The 18,941-nt window shown below is 34.2% G+C and overlaps 1 long non-coding RNA gene across 1 annotated transcript; it reads right to left on the minus strand.

Moving 5' to 3' along the window:
* Positions 1-2,441: 2,441 nt before the first annotated feature.
* Positions 2,442-11,103, minus strand: LOC107858474. The gene is made up of 2 exons (XR_007051584.1): positions 10,502-11,103; positions 2,442-5,736 (listed from the first exon to the last, which is right to left on the minus strand). It is a non-coding gene; the product is annotated as an uncharacterized LOC107858474 (long non-coding RNA).
* Positions 11,104-18,941: the final 7,838 nt, after the last annotated feature.

The raw sequence follows: 18,941 nt of genomic DNA on the forward strand, positions 1-18,941 counted from the left end.
CACATATCATAAAACTCATAGTTCAAGATTTTGTTTTTGATCGGAAGAGAATGGGGAGCCAAGTCAATTAGGTTTCTGTTTGAGAGTTCCTTGGTTTGTGAAGCTCTAAGTCACTAAAAAAATCAACTCCTCCTTGGTTAATAAATTTCATTCAAAAAAGGTCCATTTCTTTGATTTCATCATCTACTCATTCATGTGCTGTTTAAAAGTGTTTGAATTTGTGTTCGTGGCATGATTAGGGGTTTTATGTTGATATTTCATTTGATTTTACTTATCGAACAATTGAAATTTATTTTGAAAAAGTAATTATTTGGGGAAGGGATTTAAATTTGACAGTTCCATCCAAAATATGTCTTGATTTACTTTTTTATTGAAAGTAACACATTTAAGCCGATAAATGGGGTCGGCAAATTTTATAAGAATCTTAATTAATCATATTCCTTCGTCTCTTGACTATTTGTACATTATTGGTTTATTCCCGCTTATTCAAATGTATTCATTTTGCCGACAATGCCCCATAGTCTCTTGTACTTGCCATTCTATTGTGAGCAAGACCAATACTCGAGATGTCGGGTGAAACATTTAGGCTAATTAAGATAACATAGATTAATTTTCGTTCTCTGGTTTTTTGATTGTATAATGGAACTGGATATTATTTCTTATTTTTTATGTGTTTCTTATATGTTCTTTTTATGAGATCTATTCTCATGTAGTGACTATTTAGCCAATATAAATCAACGAAGTGACTGTGCTAAAACTACGAGAACAAGGAGAGCCTCACACCTTCTCCTAGATCAATAAGATTCCTTAATCAAAATTTCTGTTTGTGGAATAATTTTAAGAGTCAAATATTTCAAAAAAAAAATTATAGGTGACTTGGCACACTGAAACTCAATGTCAAGTGGAGACTTAATTTTTAATCTAAATTCATTATTGAAACATATTTTTAGTCACACTAGGATTTGAAAAATCTTTTTAATCTTTGAATAAAAACATTTTTGTAAAAAAGGGATGTGATAGTTACCAAAGTTCAGCACCCATGGAAGATGTACTTTGATGTTTCCACACATCGAGGTAAAGCTGGTGCTGGCATGTTTGTCACTCCCGAAAGAGAGGTTCTACCATACCCTTTTACCTTGGCACAACATTGATCAAATAATGTCATTGAATATCAAGCATTAATACTTGGACTTTAGATGACTATCAATATGAACCAATTGCAATAGTATGTCTTTGGTAACTCCTAATTGGTGATTAGGTAGATTTTAGGAGACTATGATTTCAAAAAACCTGAGCTACGCCCATATCATATTTATGCTCAAAAGTTGATTGGACGGATTGGAGATGTAACCCTCCAACATGTAACGAGGAAGGAAAATATGAAAGTTGATGCCTTAGTTTCTATATCTTTAACTCTAACTCTTCAAAATCAGACACATGTTACTATCTATCAAAAGGATAGTAACACCACCAAATAAGGATGAAATTGTAGAAAATACGCATGAGCATCTTGTCATTATTTCCAAATCCATAAAGAGTGATTAGAAACTACCTGTTATTGACTACTTATGTTATGGAACACTTACAAAGAATCCAAGGAGAAGGACTATAACACCTAAGATTTTGGACCTATGCATACTCTGTGTTAATAGGAAAACTCAAAGTCTTAAGACATAGAGTCTCAGACTGTACAAACTCATTAGATTTTTTATGAGTTTAGGTATGAGGCATACCTTGGTTCGTGAATTCAGTATAATGTCTTAACAAAGTCCCATTGAAACCACTAGTCAGTGTTTGTATTGTACATTTAAAGTACAGGTCATAGTATGACCTATACTGACCAAACCAGAGAAGTGTCATATAGATTTGAAAAATCCCAGTGATAATGGCCTCGAGTACAAGTTATAATCAAGACCACAAGTTGTGGTGTCCTAAACCAATAAAATTCCAGCACATCTCATTAAGGGTAAATTCATTCTTTTCTTATCTTTTTTTCCTTTTGCATGATGTTTTGGCCAATAAAATTATAAATATATATGATATCATAAATCAAATTTTTACTTTAAACTATCAAGACAAGACCATAATAATTCGAAGCAATAGAAAATAAGCTAGGGTTCCTAATTAAGCAAATTCAAGTTTCGTTCATAATGTGTTTGTCTTCACTAAGGTACAGAAGATTTCAGTGATATATTTCTTTCATCTTCAACCCAAGTAATTTCAAGATATATGATATAATGATTTAAAGCTAGGGTTTATACCCAATTAACTAAATCTTGATTTTTTACAAACTTTACTTGATTTGTATGAATAAAGTTTTCTTATGATCCTATGTTACGACTTGAGACATTGCCTAGTCGTGATGGATATCTCAAGTATGCCCATGACCGGAACCACCCCATTTTCCTAGCTAATCAGAACACAATAAATATATACAATGGAAGCAATCAAAATATATATGATTAAGATAAACAAATAGCTCAAATGAAACTAAGATTTCCAACAACAATCCCAATCCATAGTAATCCACAAAGCCTTTAATATCCAAAGAACAACCTAAGTCGGGGACATGCCCCCAACGATAGATAAGAGAGGAATCCAACAATAGTCTAGACATAAAGAAAACCATAAAGTATCAAGCCTTTCGAAATAAGAAGGCTCACCACTTTAAGTTGACTCACGAACAATCCAAAAATTATCTATTACTATATAAGAAAGTAGAAGTATCTTCGTATCCTGCATCACATGGGGATACAACATTCGGAAAAGGTTAGCGGTGTGAGCACTAGCATGTAACTAAGGGAATACGAATACAATAATTCCTTGATCAAATAAGTCCAAATTCATTCAAAACCACATGCACAAAATCATATACATATATAGATATAATATGCTAGGATAGGGAACAAGGCTTAGCATGATATTTAAAAAATTAGTCTGTACTCTGTAGCTTTACCATCATAAAAGTACCCATAGACTATATGGGTCTAGCTCTCTCCCCGCTGGTAAGTCCCTAGAGCGTGTCAGCCGCAAGAATTAGAGGTATCAAGAAAGCTAAGAAATCAAACACCCTTCACTAATCCATGATATATATATATATATATATACATATATATACACATTCCCATTTGTTGAACCAAAATCATCTATTAAGGAATTTACCTTTTGTATCGTAATACCGATTATGATTGCAAGCTATTATCATTATGCCATTCTAATTATCCATTACTTAGGTGAATCCACGACCCCACAAGTTTCAATATTCATCCATATAGGGGAATACATGACCCCCAAGTTCCAATTTAAGTTCAAAAAACATTCAATCAACGTTTTATGCAATGCAAGGCTCCATAAGTGAGTTAAATCATGTGTATTTTCATATTCGAAACCAATTTCATAAAGTGAGTTGAGATTAATACAAATTCTGAGCCAAGAAATCAATTTGGGGGAATCCACGATCCTAATAAAAATTAATCATGTCCATGCACCTAATTAGTTCAAAACTATCAATTCAAACCATGAATATTCACCAAAGCCATGGGAAAAGTAATTCAATCAATATATAACATATATAACAATAGTGAACATATGCTCTTAACCCACATTCAAAAACAACACTTAAATCACATATATAACAATAGTGAACATATGCTCTTAACAAAAAAGTTTTGGGAAAGAGATACACGCCTTAGATAAACAAGAATTTGAAACCAATTTGGAGCTTGGAACTCAAAAGATGAATGCACAATGAAACCCTTAAGTTTTTCTTAGGTTTTGAGTTTTAGAGTGAAATAGAGTAGTTGATATTTGAAAAAATGATAAAAATGAATTATTTTTTATTTAAGGATCATACATGGGTGAAAGTACCAAAAAACCTTCTTCATTACCCCCATCCCAAGTGAATAAAATAAAAACTGCAAAAATTTTAAACATAAGTGTGACATGAACTTATTGCGGAGGCTATCCTCTATGCCACGTTGATTATCATGGAGATTATCCTCCATGACATGGAGTCATTGCAGATGCATACTACCTCCATTTCACATTGAAATTGCAGAGGTTATCCTCCATGGCACGTAAAAAATGCGGACGCTTACTGCCTATGAATTCCAAAATTACCCTAAAAAACCTTTCAAAAATTTTGAAAAACTCTTGAGACCCCCTATTAACGTCCCTAAAAATATTTATGTAAAAAATATTGATGTTTCAAACACGATAAGTCCAGAAACATAATGCCCAAAATTTTGAGGGTCTTACATTATCCCCGCTTTGGGATCATTCATCCTCGAATGACGAGTTAGGACAATTTTAACACGGGGATAGCAAGAATACACCAGACGAGATAACCTTAGTTGTTGTAGAAATGCATGTATATTTGAAAATAGACTCCTATTGACATCCTACTCTTTACACCACCACTATCATAGTTTTAATTTTTCCATACCGGCATGGCCAAGTTGGCTGGTTGTCAGCCAAATTTGATGGCTGACCAGTCTTCAATAGAGATTAATAAGGATAATTTCCAGTCATTACCTTGTAAGACACATATTACACCCCCATTAACTGATAATGATTTATCAATTTCTCCAAAAATGATCTTTGCAAATCTGTTGAAACACAATACTGGGTTAAATAATTCATCTGAAGTTGAACCTATTCCTATTAAAGAGCCGAAGTTCATTAATGGAATAGCATAGTACAATGGAAAGAGGAGGAGGTCGATATAATAAATATCATTGAAGGGATTCAATATGCAGTTGTTGGAAAGTTCTCATATGATTGGCTTAATTTAGATGAACTAAGATTACAACTCCCTAAACAACTACATGTTAAAGGAGCATGTAAAATTGGTTTATTAAAAAATCATCATATTTTACCGAGGCTTGATAGAGCTAATGATTTTTCTACTGTAATGTACAAGAATGTATACATATCAATTCTAAGGACGGATATTCATATCAAATGCAAAAGTTTATATATGATGCTAAGTTCCAGACTAATACAAAAACAATACAGGCAATGGCTTGGATTTATTTTCATAACTTAAACCTACATATTTTTTTATAATCTCTCTTTTTATTAGCCGCTACAGTTGGAAGATCAATATATTTGGATATGGCTATTGTGAATAAAATAAGACCCAGTTGTGCTAGGGTTAGGTCCAGATAGATTTGCTTGCTGACCTTCCTAATTATGTTGAAATGGAGATAGTGAATTCATCAAATAGGAATTCCAGAGTAGAAAAAGTAATGATTCAATATGAATCTCTACCTAAGTATTGCAAAAGATGTATGTTACAAGGTCACAATAAACAAGAATGTCAAGTTTTATATCCAAATCTAATGTAGAAACATGAGGGAGATGGAGAAAATGCACGACAATTTAATCATAGTAAAGAAGAGGAGAGTAATAAAGTAAAAATATCTGCTAAATGGTTTTATAATCAGGAAAACAAATGGAGTCCCACCAGAAGAAGACTTACTAATAAAGGTTACCAAGGTGAAAAGGCTATAATCTCGGAGAAGATCAGTACTGAAAATCAATTCCAATTACTTACAGAAGACATAAAAGAGCACATGCAGAATCAAAAAGATGATGTTACAGTACTTGATTGTCATCATGATGTAGATAAAATGGGGAAAGAGAACAAGGTAATCATAACAAATGATTGGGTCACCAAATCTTTTAATCATTAGCAAAATAAATCGTGGTCAGCTATCAACTATCAACAAGAATCTGAAAGAATAAAAGCAAACCAGTCGGTGGAGAAGCACAGTAATAAAGTACAGATACATCAACAAGCAAAAGAGAAAAGTGACATGGAGACATTAATTCAGAAGGAACACTAGAAGTCTGTGGAAAGGAAAATAGAATTGTGTTTTAATACACTTTCTAACAGCAGCAACGATAGTCTTAATAATACATTATCAGATACTAAGAGTATTGTAGAGAATGAGGGGAGTAACTAAGAGTCTACTGATATTAGCTTAGCTATTATAAAATAGCCCCTGGCTATTGAGGAACCTATGTGGAGTGGAGAATCTAAAAATCCTAATACAGTGTTACATGATATTATCACTCATAAAGTTGATAATGCAATAAAGAAAACATGAGGTCTCTTGGAAGGGGTAGAGGAGTCTGTGATTAATGAACAACAGTACAATAACATATTAACTAAAGCAGATATTTCACCAAGAGTTATAATAACTATGAAATACGCAAAGAAAGCCAAAAGACAAAATATTACCGAGAGGGCTTTGCACAGCAGATCTCAACCTAAAAGAGGGGGTGAAAGTGCTTTTGATAAGCAATTATGAAAGCCTTAGTGTAGAATATTAGATCTGTTAAGTCACAGAAGGCTTTTAGACGGTACAGATGCTTAACAAAGTGCATAAATTTTCTTTTGTAGCTTTGATGGAACCATTTAGCACGTCAGATACGTAAATAAATATAGGTAAAGGTTACAGATGCCATTTATGTTTCATAATTATAAGGGAATAATCTAGTGTTTTATGAACCATGGCTTTATTGCTAAGATTGAGTTTGATTCTGAACAATAACTCTCTTTATTGATTCAAAATAAATCTATGAATTTTGAATTTATGCTAACTATAGTGTATGCTAAATGTGATAGAACTTAAAGATTGGATTTGTGGGACTCTATTTTCAATATAGCCAATAGAGAAGCAATTCATTGGCATATGAGAGGTTATTTCAATACAATTTTGAATGCCTCAGATAATATTGGTAGATTACCTGTGCTTTCAGCAGAAATAGAGGACTTTAAATATTATATTGAGGCTTGTGATCTTACAAAAATTATGCATAAGGTTAGTCCTTTTGCATGGTAGAGCAGGAGATGAATGTATATTTGAGAAGCTAGATAGAGTATTTTCTAATTTTGATTTTCAGCATAGGTTTAATATTTTGGAGGTGGAGCACTTATCTAGAGATGGTTCTGATCATGCCCCTCTTCTCTTAAAGTGTGAAAAAGCTGACTCTGGTATCCAAAGACCTTTCAAGTTCTTAAATTTTTGGAAAGAGCATTTAGAATTTAAAGAGCTGATTAGAAGAAACTGGGACAAGACTTTTCTGATAATGCTTTTATTAATCTTAAAAGAAAGATTCCAAAAGTCAAAAAAGCCCTTACATGTGGAGAAAAAAAAATACTTTTGGTGATATTTTCAACAATTGATTTTGAGAAAGGAGATTTCTAAGTTGATAGAGAAATTGTTTGAGTAAAATCCATCTTTTGAGAAAGGATGATTATGCAAAAGGCTAAAGCTGAATATATAAAATATCTTAGATTGGAGAAAAGTTTCTCTCAACAAAAATCTGGATATGAATGGTTTGAATGTAGAGATAGGAATACTGAATTTTTCATAATATTGTCAAGGGAAGAAGAGGTAGACTGAAAATTACTAGAATTAGAGATGATGATGGTTTTTGGATTGAGAAGGAGGATAATATTGCAAATGTAGCTATCAATTTCTATCAAAAGCAATTTACATAGGAGAGAGATGCAACTAATTTCCCTTTACTGAATAATATCCAGGAGGTTATTTCTATAGTGGACAATGAGGTGCTTGAAGCAATATCAGATGATGATGAGATTGAGATGGCAATCTTTAATCTAAATGGGGACAGTGCTAGTGGTCTAAATGGTATATTTGGTAGAATTTTCTAGGTATGCTAGGATATCATTAATCAAGATATAATTAGATTGGTGAAAAGTATTTTTGAAGGTAATACTCTACCTAAATCTATTACTTATACTAATTTGATTCTCATTCCTAAAAAGGACAGTGTGTATTCCTTTTTAGAACTGCGACCAGTTAGTCTTAGTAATTTTATCAATAAAATCCTTTCTAGGATTGTTCATGATAGGTTGGAAGATATTCTATCTAAATTGGTATCTCCTAACCAATCTGGCTTTATTAAAGGTAGAAGTATTGCGGAGAATGTCCTATTAACTCAGGAATTAATTACTGACATAGGAAAAAGCAAAAAGCCTTCTAATATGGTCTTAAAAATTGATATGACAAAATAATATGATAGGGTTTCTTAGTTTTTCTTGATGAAAGTGATGATACAGATGGGTTTCTCTCATATAGTGGTGGATATAATCTGGAGACTAATTTCTAACTATTACTATTCTGTATTGTTAAATGGGAAGTCTGTTGTTTTTTCCCATTCTACAAAGGAAGTTAAACAACAGGACCCTCTATCCCCTACTAGGTGATGACTAAAGCTCTAAATCAGGTGTTTAAAGATAATGCTTTAGTGGGATATAGCATGCCTAAGTGGAGTCCTGATCTAAATCATCTTGCATATGCAGATGATACAGTTATCTTTTCATCTTGTAATAAGTATGCTATTGAGAAGATAATGCAGGTATTGAAAGAGTATGAGGCAGAATCTGGTAAAAAAATTAATGTGGAAAAGAGCTTCTTTTGTATGCATAAAAACACCTCACAAACTATTGTGTAGTAGGTAGAGCAGGTTACTGGAATGAATAGGGGATATTTCCTATTGAAATATCTGGGTTGTCCTCTATCTCACTCAAAGAGGAAGAAGGAGAATTATTCTGATTTGATAGCTAAAGTTTAGAACAGGCTCCAGAAGTGGAAGGGTAGATTATTATCGTTTGGATGAAAAGAGGTACTTATAAAAAGTGATCTTCAATGTTTACCTCTTTATGTGTTATAAAAAATTATTCCTCTTAAATCTGTTTTAAAGAATTGTAAAGAACATTTGCAAAGTTTTTTTTGGCAGAGTAAGGAGACAGGAAGAAGCAAACACAGTGCTGCATAGAATAAACTTGCTCTAATACATTAGGAAGGAGGATTGTGTTTTAGATCTCTAGCTGATATGACTAAAGCTATGCATGCTGAATTGTGGCGGAGATTTAGGACTCAAAATAATTTGTGCACTAATTTTTTATAAAATAAGTACAATAAAAAATAGATTCCAGCTACAGTGAAATGGAAAGGGGGATCACAAGTATAGAAGGGTATGTTGAAGAACAGAGAAAAGATTGAACAAGATATTTAGTGGGAAGATAGCAGTGGAACATCTACTATGTGGTTTGACAATTGGACTAATACAGGTCCTCTTTTCACAAAGCAATCTCATCTTCAAACTTGCCACCCATTATCTGATACTGCAAGTTTTTTTAATAAAGATGGATGGAATTATGAAGCTATGGGAGATACAGTACCAGACCAGGTAGTAAATCATATCAGAGACAACGTGAGTTATGTTTATTGTGAGGACAAAATGGATAGACCATGGTGAACCTCGAATAGCTCTGGAAAGTTTTTGACTTAAAGTGTGTGGGAGATGTTTAGGCATAGAGAAGATGAGAATGAAGATCTGAAGGCTTTATGGATTAAAGGCTTACCATTTAAATTCTATTTTTTGGCTTGGAGAGTATGGCTAGGAATGATTCCAACTGCTTCAGTGATGCACAACTAGAATTCTGAGTTATCTAATAATTATTTTGTTGCATAGTCCCAAACAGGGAAAAAATTATTCATCTATTCCTAAGAAGTGAATTGCTACAAAAGGTTGAATTAGAGAAACTAGATTGAATTTAAAGCAAGTTATAAGTCTGTGGAGAAATGTGAATGGGAATTATACACTACAGGTTGCGTTTTCTATTATACCTATTGTTATCATATGGTTCTTGTGGAAAAGGAGAAATACTATTAGTCATGATGGGGCTTATCAAGAAAGAAAGATCTTCTGGGAAATAAATGATACAATTATTAAGTTTTTTAAAGTTAGATTTCATATTCAAGTTTCAGGAAGGGAGTGGAGTAAAATAGTTGATGACCTTCAATATATCAAAATTCATAATTCTTTTAAGTTGATTAAATGGAAGCCTCCAGAGTTAGGTTGGCTTAAAGGGAATATTGATGGGCCCTCCAAAGGGAATCCTAGTCCTACTTCTATTGCATTTTGCATAAGGGACCATTATGGAGATTTGGTGGTAGCTCAAGGCAATAGAATCAAAGACATCACAAGTTTGGAGGTAGAAGCAATGGCTATTTTGGAGTGTTTGAAGTACTGTACTATGAATTCCATCTCTCAAATTATAGTAAAAAGTGATTCTTGGGTAATGCTGCAGATGTTGAATATAGTTTGGGAGGTTCCTTGGAATATTTAAATGGTGGTTAAACCCATTAGCACACTGATGAAAACAATGTCAGTTAGAGTGGTACATTCCCTCAAGGAAGGTAGCACTCTGGCTGATTTTTTGCTAATCTTATGTTTGATTTTGCATGTAATTTTCAATTTACAAAGGTGGAACAAGTACCAAGGAAAGGAAGGGCAATTATAGAACTAGAGAAAGCTGGAAATCCTAACAGCAAATAGATAATTCATAAGGATGGTGCACAGTATCGGGCATAGACACAACAATCATACAGAACATAAATCATCAATTTATATAGTCAATTTGAATATCTATAATGAGAAGAGATAGATGATAGATAACCTAGAAAATAAGTGATATTTTGGGTTATTAACACGCATCCAAAGGAACTGATACGGGGGAATATCATCATTGACCTACGATCATTGACAAGGAAAAGTTTGGAATAGATGAAGTAATACATTTTAGGGATTAAATATGGAAATGAATAAACCTACTGTTAGAAGTGATTTCTTTTGAATATAACACCTACATCCAGTGAGATTCAAGGATGTTGAAGGTGGGGTATTCAAAAAGTAGGTATTTTAGATCTATAAAAAAATCCTTGAAATTATTCATTATCTACAACACCTTTTTACACTAAAAAACTCTAATCTTTAGTTTTCTAGATTTAATCTTTAGCTTATATAGTGGTATCAGCTTCCAGCTAAGCTCAGCCCATTGAACTATTGCTTAGATCAATGAAAACAAAGATGAGAGACTTACCTTCAGTGAGCAAGATGAAGACCAAACTTACAGAAGAACAACGATAGTGATGCTGACCGAAAATTCAAATGTACGCTGAGGAAGAAATAGGTAAGGGCGGCGATAGAGACAACAAAGATGAAGATGAATTTTTGTTTCCTAATTTGTCCTAGGACTGATTGTTGTCTTATTTTTTGTTTCTGATTTGGACCCGGGTCTTGGGCCTAACTGGCTATTGGATTTTTCTGTTTTTGTTTTTGGTTAATAAAATGGGCTCTTGCCTGATTTGGACTAAAAAAAAGAACACACCAGAATCAAATAACAAACTTGGAAAGTAACAATAGGAGAACGAGACTCATACCTTAAGAACCTTCGTCCGACAGATAGAACAAGAATGGGTGGTTAGCCTTCATATCCTCTTTAGCTTCCCAAGTAGCTTCTTCTACCTATTGGTTTCTCTAAAGGACTTTTACCGAGGCCACATCCTTGGTCCCCAACCTATAAACTTGTCTATCAAAAATTTCAATCGGGACTTCCTCGTAAGACAAAGAATACGTCACACCAACACTCTCAATAGGCACAACCAAAGAAAGATCACGCACACACTTCTTCAATATTAACACATAAAACACAGGGTGAATGGAACCCAAACTTGCAAGCAATTCTAGTTCATAAGCGATATTCCTAACTCTTATCAAGATTAAGTATGGGCCAACATAACGAGGACTGAGCTTCCCCTTCTTCACAAATTTCATCACTCCCTTCATGGGAGACAACTTCAACAACACTCAATCATCCACATCAAACTCCAACTTTCTTTGTCTCACATCTACATAGGACTTTTGGCAACTCTGAGTGGTCTTAAGACTTTCCCTGATTAATATCACCTTATCCATAACTCGGTGAACCAAATCAGGACCAAACAACCTAGTTCACCGACTTCAAACCACCCAATAAGAGTCTTATACCTCCTACCATAGGGAGCCTCAAATGTAGCCATCCTAATACTGGAGTGATAACATTATCTTAAGTGAACTTGATGAGAGGCAAGTGATCCACCCAACTACCTCCAAAATTAATCACACATGCCCTTTGTATATCTTAAATATCTGAATGGTCCTCTCCATTTATCCATCAGTCTGAGAGTGGAAAGTGGTGCTAAGGTTTTCTTTAGTCCCCAAACCCCACTAAAATGAATGCCAAAAGTAAGAAGAGAATTGTATACCTCGATCAGAAATGATAGAATCTGGAGCACCATGAAACTTGAAGACCTCCTGAATGAACAACTTAGAATAATACTCTCCATAATAAGTAATCCTCACAGGCAAGAAGTGAGCAGACTTATTCATTCTATCCATGATAACCTAAATAGAATCAAATTGATAGTGAGACTATAGAAGACTTGTAACAAAATCCATATTGATCACCTCCTATTTCCACATGGGCAACTCAATCTTTTGAGACAACCCACCAGTTCTTAAGTGTTTTATATTCACCTACTGACAAGCTATATGCTTAGCCACAAACTTGGCCACATCTCTCTTCATGCTGTTCCACGAATAAATCTCCTTCAAGTCATGATATATCTTCATCGAACCAAGATGAACTGTGTACCTAGACTTATGATCCTCAACCAAAATCCTTTCTCACAGCCCATCAACATCTAGAACACACAATCTACCTTGGTACTTCAAGATACCATCACCACCAATCTCAAAAGCCATAGCATTTTGCTGGCCTATATAAGCCTTAATCTACGTCAAAATAGGATCCAAAACCTATTTCCTTCACCTTAGCACTAAGAGATGCCTTCACTACCTCTTGAACAATCACACCTCTATCCTCAGAATCAAAAAGATAAATTCCAAGATTAGCCAATCAGTGAATAACCTTTACCAATCCTTGCTTTTTCTCATCCATATGAGATAAGATCCTAATAGACAACCTACTGAGAGCATCAACAACCTAATTACCCTTACCTGGATGATAATGAAGACTTATTTCATAGTCCTTAAGCAACTCAATCTATCTCTTCTTCCTGAGATTCAACTCCTTATGATTGAACACGTACTGCAGGCTTTTATGATCGAAATATATGTCAATATACATCCCATACAAATAATGGCGCCAAATATTCAAAGAAAACACCAAAACTACTAACTCCAAATCATTAGTCGGATAATTCCTTTCATGAACTTTTATCTTTCTAGAAGCATAGGCCACAACCTTATCATACTGCATTAACACACATATCAGTACCACATGGGATATATCACAATAAATAACAAAATTATCTATACCCTTGTGCAGGGCCAAATTAGAGAAAAATTCAACTTGTCCTTTCAAAAAATTCAACTTGTCCTTTCAACTTCTTAAAGATACCCTTACATGCATTGGACCACAGAAACTTCACTTTTTTCTGAGTCAACTTCTTCAATGGAGCAGCAATAAACACAAAACTTTCCACAACCCCCCTATAATATTCAACCAAGCCAAGAAGCTCCAAATTTTGGTTAGAGTCGTGGGTCTAGGCCATTTCTTAACCACCTCAGCCTTCCTTGGATCCACCTTGATCCTTTCACTAGAAACCTCATGACAAGAAGGTTACAACATTCAAGCAGAACTCACACTTAGAAAATTTAGCATACAACTTCTTATCCTTAAGGGTCTTCAACACTAGATGGAGGTGGTTGGCATAATCCTTATCACACTTGGAATATACCAAAATATCATCAATAAACACAATAACATAAAAGTAAAAGAACTTTCTGAACACCCGATTCTTAAGATCCATAAGTAAAGCTAGTGCATTAGTCAACCAAAAAGACATGACCAAAAACTCATAGTGACTACACCAGGTATGAAAAGTAGTCTTAGGGATATCCCTACCTCCCTAATCTTCAGCTGATAATAACCCAAATATAGATTAATATTAGAAAAGCACTTAGCACCCAAAAGCTAGTAAAAAAGATCATTGATCCTAAGAATAGGGTACTTGTTCTTAACTGTCATGTTATTCAACTGCCAATAGTCTATATCAAAAAAGACCAATCTTTCTTATGCATGAAAAGAACAGGATTACCACATGAAGACACACTAGGGAAAATAACATCCTTATTAAGAAGGTCCTTTAACTGATCCTTAAGGTCCTTCAACTCAGTTAGAGCCATTCTATAGGGAGTAATAGAAATACGATGGGTATCCAGTGGAAGATCAATCCCAAAATCTATTTCCTACCAAGTGGAATACTAGGAAGATCATAAAAAAAGTCTTCAAAAAACTCATTAACCACAGGGACAAATTACAAAAAAGGATTGGTAGAATTACAATCCTTAACAAAAACTAAATAATATAGGCAGCCCTTGGAAATCAACTTTTGGGCTCTGAGATAAGTCATAATTCTTCCCTTGGGTACTAAAGAACTCCCTTCCTATAAAATTATAGATTTATATAGAAATCAAAAACTAAACCTTTGGGTCCTATAATTGAGAGAAGCATAGCAGAAATAGAGCCAACACTTCCCTAAGATCACATCAAAATATATCATATCCAATTTAATTAGATCCTCCAATATCTCCTTATCACTAATAGATACCACACAATCCCTATAGACCCTTTTAGCCACAACAGAATCACCCATCAAGGTAGACATAAAAAAGAGATTAGAAATATTATTAGGACCAAAACAAAAATACACAGCCACATAAGGAGTTAGATAAGAAAGCGTAAAGGGACAGACACCTGTAGCCGTAAAGGCCCGAGAGAGCCAATTCATAGCCTTATATTTCTCATGTATGTAACTATGAAAACTAAAGGTTCTAACAAATAGGATATTATGTATCGATGAGAATAATTACATAAGCAAACATAAACTTATTTATTCAACACTTAGCCATTGGGGCCACCACGTCTAAAGGTAAGACACTACCATAACTTTACATTAGTCTACAAAGCCTCTAAAAGATACATAGACTTAGTTAGGGTCGGGAGAAACCCCCGCCCTACTCTTGACTTACTGCACAATACCAAAATATATGAAACAGACTCGAAAAACCCTGAATTAACTTGGAGCTCACCAATAGTCACTGAATAGCATGCGCTCCTACTAGTGAGGTGTATGAGCTAAAGTAACTGTGCTTGTAGCATGAAATACAGGTCCCCTGTGAGGGATATCTGTTCAAAAATATGTACGAATATGTAAGGCTAAAGGTAACAACACATGATACAAGAGCTCAATAGAAATCAGATACAAGTGTATAAGTAGTACTAGTAGACCACCTTTATATATACTTGTGGGACTACATACATTACATTTCTTTCTTTATTTTTACCTTTATTACTTCATAATATTTGTAAGCCATATATAATGCAAATGACCAGCTGATCAGTGGTAAATAGATAAATTAGGATCATCCCATGCTAGGTTTATGCCCCTGAGCTGCTACCTACATATAAAGATTGGGATTGGCCTATGCTGTGATTATGCCCCTGAGCTACCACCCATATATAAAGGTATCGAGATCTTCCCATGCTAGACTTATGGCCTTGAGCTTCCATTAATTTTACAGATTTGCGTTACTTAGTTTATTTAACTTTTGAGATTGTTTCTTTGGTAGTCTTAACATTATGGTACCTTGAACCAATAATCTGCTAATAAGATACATATAAATGGACACTTAATGAAACAACAATGAGGTAGGGAGCTGTTGGCACACAAATGAAGTGTTTAGGAGCTGAAAATAACACATGGGTCTTATTTGAACAAACAAAGAACTGCTAAGATTTTCTAGTGAAGATAGACGTGCAGGTTTAATAATAAGCATGTATTGAGGTGTTTTAACATGTTAGAGAGTGGGAACAAGGTCATTGGCTTCATAGAATGTAATGTGCTACTATTATGTATCACTTGTTATAGGATAACTTTGGAAGCTTACTTGATGGAACCAATGTCCTATTTTATGCCAAAGAGTGCAAAATAGAGTATTCCTGCAAAATAGAGTATGCCTGACATACCTGGTTATATAAATCTGAAACTAACCCGACTTGATTTCCCACCTTTTAGATTACTTATCTACAATAGAATATATGGTAGACTAGTATTAGCAACCAACTAACACATTTAGGCTACTTAAATTTATCCAAAATAGTAACCGGGTAGTAATCCATTAATCTATCAATCAAGGGTATTATTTTAACTTTGTTCTCTTCCAATTACACCCACATACCATATAGATTCTTAAACGATTCACCAAAACTACCTCGACTTCATTACACATTCCAAACAATACTCAAAACATATTGGGTAGTAAACAAATGCAATAATTGGTTTGGTGGTGTACCGTCACACCTTTCTTATATATTTCATTACAAACTAATCATACCTTTCTCCAACATCAACCTAGCAGCCCATAACATATACATACAAAATAGTCCATAAAGCAGCCTCAAATCCCTTTAATTATAGCAATCAATTATTGAACTCTTCATTTCTTGAGTTCTCAATAACAATACATCCATAATTCTTTTTCAAATTCACATACAAGGAGAACAAAATGGAGCAGTCACCTTACCTCAATTCTGTAACTTATTCTTTTAAGTTGAACTCCTCAAAACTTCAATTTTCACCTTTCTTTACACTTAAATCAAAGAAGAAAAGAGATATCTCTTAATAACAAAGAAAAAGTGAGCAAGTAGCTTGTTTTATATTCTGCCATGTATTTGTAATTAGGCACCTATAGCATATTTTGGTAATCTTCCATGAGATAATTAAGCTAAACCATAAGTGTTTTCACTTACCTTGGGCTTAAAAGGTGAGGGTTTCTTTAAGAATCCTAGAAGGAATCTTAGGGATGCTCCTTGTTGTTTTAGAGAGAGTAGAGAAATTTTGTGAAATATACTATTTTTTGTGACTTAGAAATAAAGTAAAATGACTAGAAACTTGGCCTTATAAAGGCCCTATTTTGTCCACCTCCTTAGCTAGATTTTGGACCTTAAAATTGGTCAAATTAGTCCAAGTAGGTGATGCACCTAATTAAGGGTTCAAGCTGCTCAAATTTTCAAAGGAGGTAATGCACCTACTTACTTAAATTCTTATTTTGGGGTCAATTAACTTGGGCCTTTGACAGATTTGTGTGTTGGACCATTTATCCATTTTCTTCCTCTTTTATTCAATTTGGGCCCAAATGAGTACATTAGAATAGGCAAAAATCTGGTCCATAGCCATGGGTCAATTAATTTGGTCCAAATAGCTTAAGTAGGTGACTCACCTACTAGCTTAATTAAGTCAAGAAAGCACCTCAATTTTTATTCAATTTCCATCTCCTAATCCCTTTAATCTAACCTTCAACATATACACACTTGGTCACTTTAAGCTTTAGATTCAAATACTATCTTAAGTTTAAATAGTCGTATCGGCGTTAACTTGGTCGCATCACATTAAACTGTATGGGAAGCATCTATAATTCCATCTACACCATTAATACTTGCATAAAAAATCTCATCCGTTACCTATACCACAATGCTATACCAGGTTCCATGTAATTAGAACAAGTACAAGAAAAATATGGATGTTACATCTTTCCCCCTTAGGAATATTCGTCCTCGAATGTTACCATAACTATCCAACCAAAATAAGTTCAAGCCTAAGTTTAATATCCCTATTATCACATAGTACTTATATATTACACTTACTTGTTATTGCTCTAATTCAGCATCTTGGACTTTCTCTTCATATTTAAACAAATGGGGGTCTTAGTTTTCATCGCTTCTTCAGCTTCTCATGTTATCTCTTCTACTTGTTGGTTCCTCCAAAGTAATTTTATAGAAGCTATTTCTTTGTTCCTTAACTTCTTAACTTATCAATCTAGGATAGCAATAGGTATTTCTTCATAGGTAAGATCTTCTATAACTTGTACAGCTTCAGTAAGAGTGATATGAGATAGATCTCCCATGCACTTTCGAAGCATTGAGGCATGAAATACTGGATGAACTGTCGAGAGCTCTTGGGGTAGCTCTAATTCATAATCGACTTGGCCAAACCTCCGAGTAATCTTGTATGGGCATATATAACGTGGACTTAGTTTTCCTTTCTTACCAAATGTCATAACCCCTTTCATTGGTGATACCTTTAAGAATACCCAATCACCTATAGCAAACTCTAGCCCCCTCCTTCTAACATCTGCATATGACTTGTGTTGACTTTGGGCTATTTCTAGCCGCTATTGGATTACTTTAACCTTTTTCATAGCTTGATGAACAAGATCTAGTCTGAATAAGGCAGTTTTACCCTCTTCAAACCATCCAATTAGTGATCTATACTTTCTTCTATACAAAGCTTTATATGGTGCCAATTTGATACTTAAATGATAGCTATTGTTGTAGGTGAACTCGATGAGAGGTAAATAATCATCCCAACTACCTTTAAAGTCCAATACATAAGATCATAGGATATCTTTAAGTAGTTGAATGGTATATTCTGCTTGTCTATCTATTTGAGGGTGAAAAGTTGTACTTAGATTCACTTGTGTTCCCAAATTTCTTTGGAAAGACTTCCAAAAATTTGCAGCAAATTGAGCTCCTCAAACTAATATAATAGAGATTGGAACTCCGTGCAGCTGAACTATCTCTTTAATATATAATTTGGCATATTCTTCAACTATGTAAGTGGTCCTAACCTGTAGAAAGTGTGCTGATTTAGTAAGCCTATCAACTATCACCCATATGGAATCAAAACTATAAGATGTACGAGGCAAACCAATGACGAAATCCATGTTTATCATGTCCCATTTCTAGATTGGAAGATCTATACATTGCATATAACCTCTAGGCTTTTGGTGCTCTACTTTAACACTTTGACAATTTGGACATTCGGCTACAAACTCTGCAATGTTCTTCTTTGTGTCACCCCACCAATATATCCCTTTAAAATCATGGTACATTTTTTTTGACCCTAGATGGATGGAATACCTTGAATGATACACTTCTGACATAATCCTCTTTCTTAGCCCATCTATATTAGGCACACACAATCTTTTTTAGC

Source organism: Capsicum annuum, chromosome 2 (genome assembly GCF_002878395.1).
Source record: "Capsicum annuum cultivar UCD-10X-F1 chromosome 2, UCD10Xv1.1, whole genome shotgun sequence".
In the NCBI taxonomy this organism is placed as follows: Eukaryota; Viridiplantae; Streptophyta; class Magnoliopsida; order Solanales; family Solanaceae; genus Capsicum; species Capsicum annuum.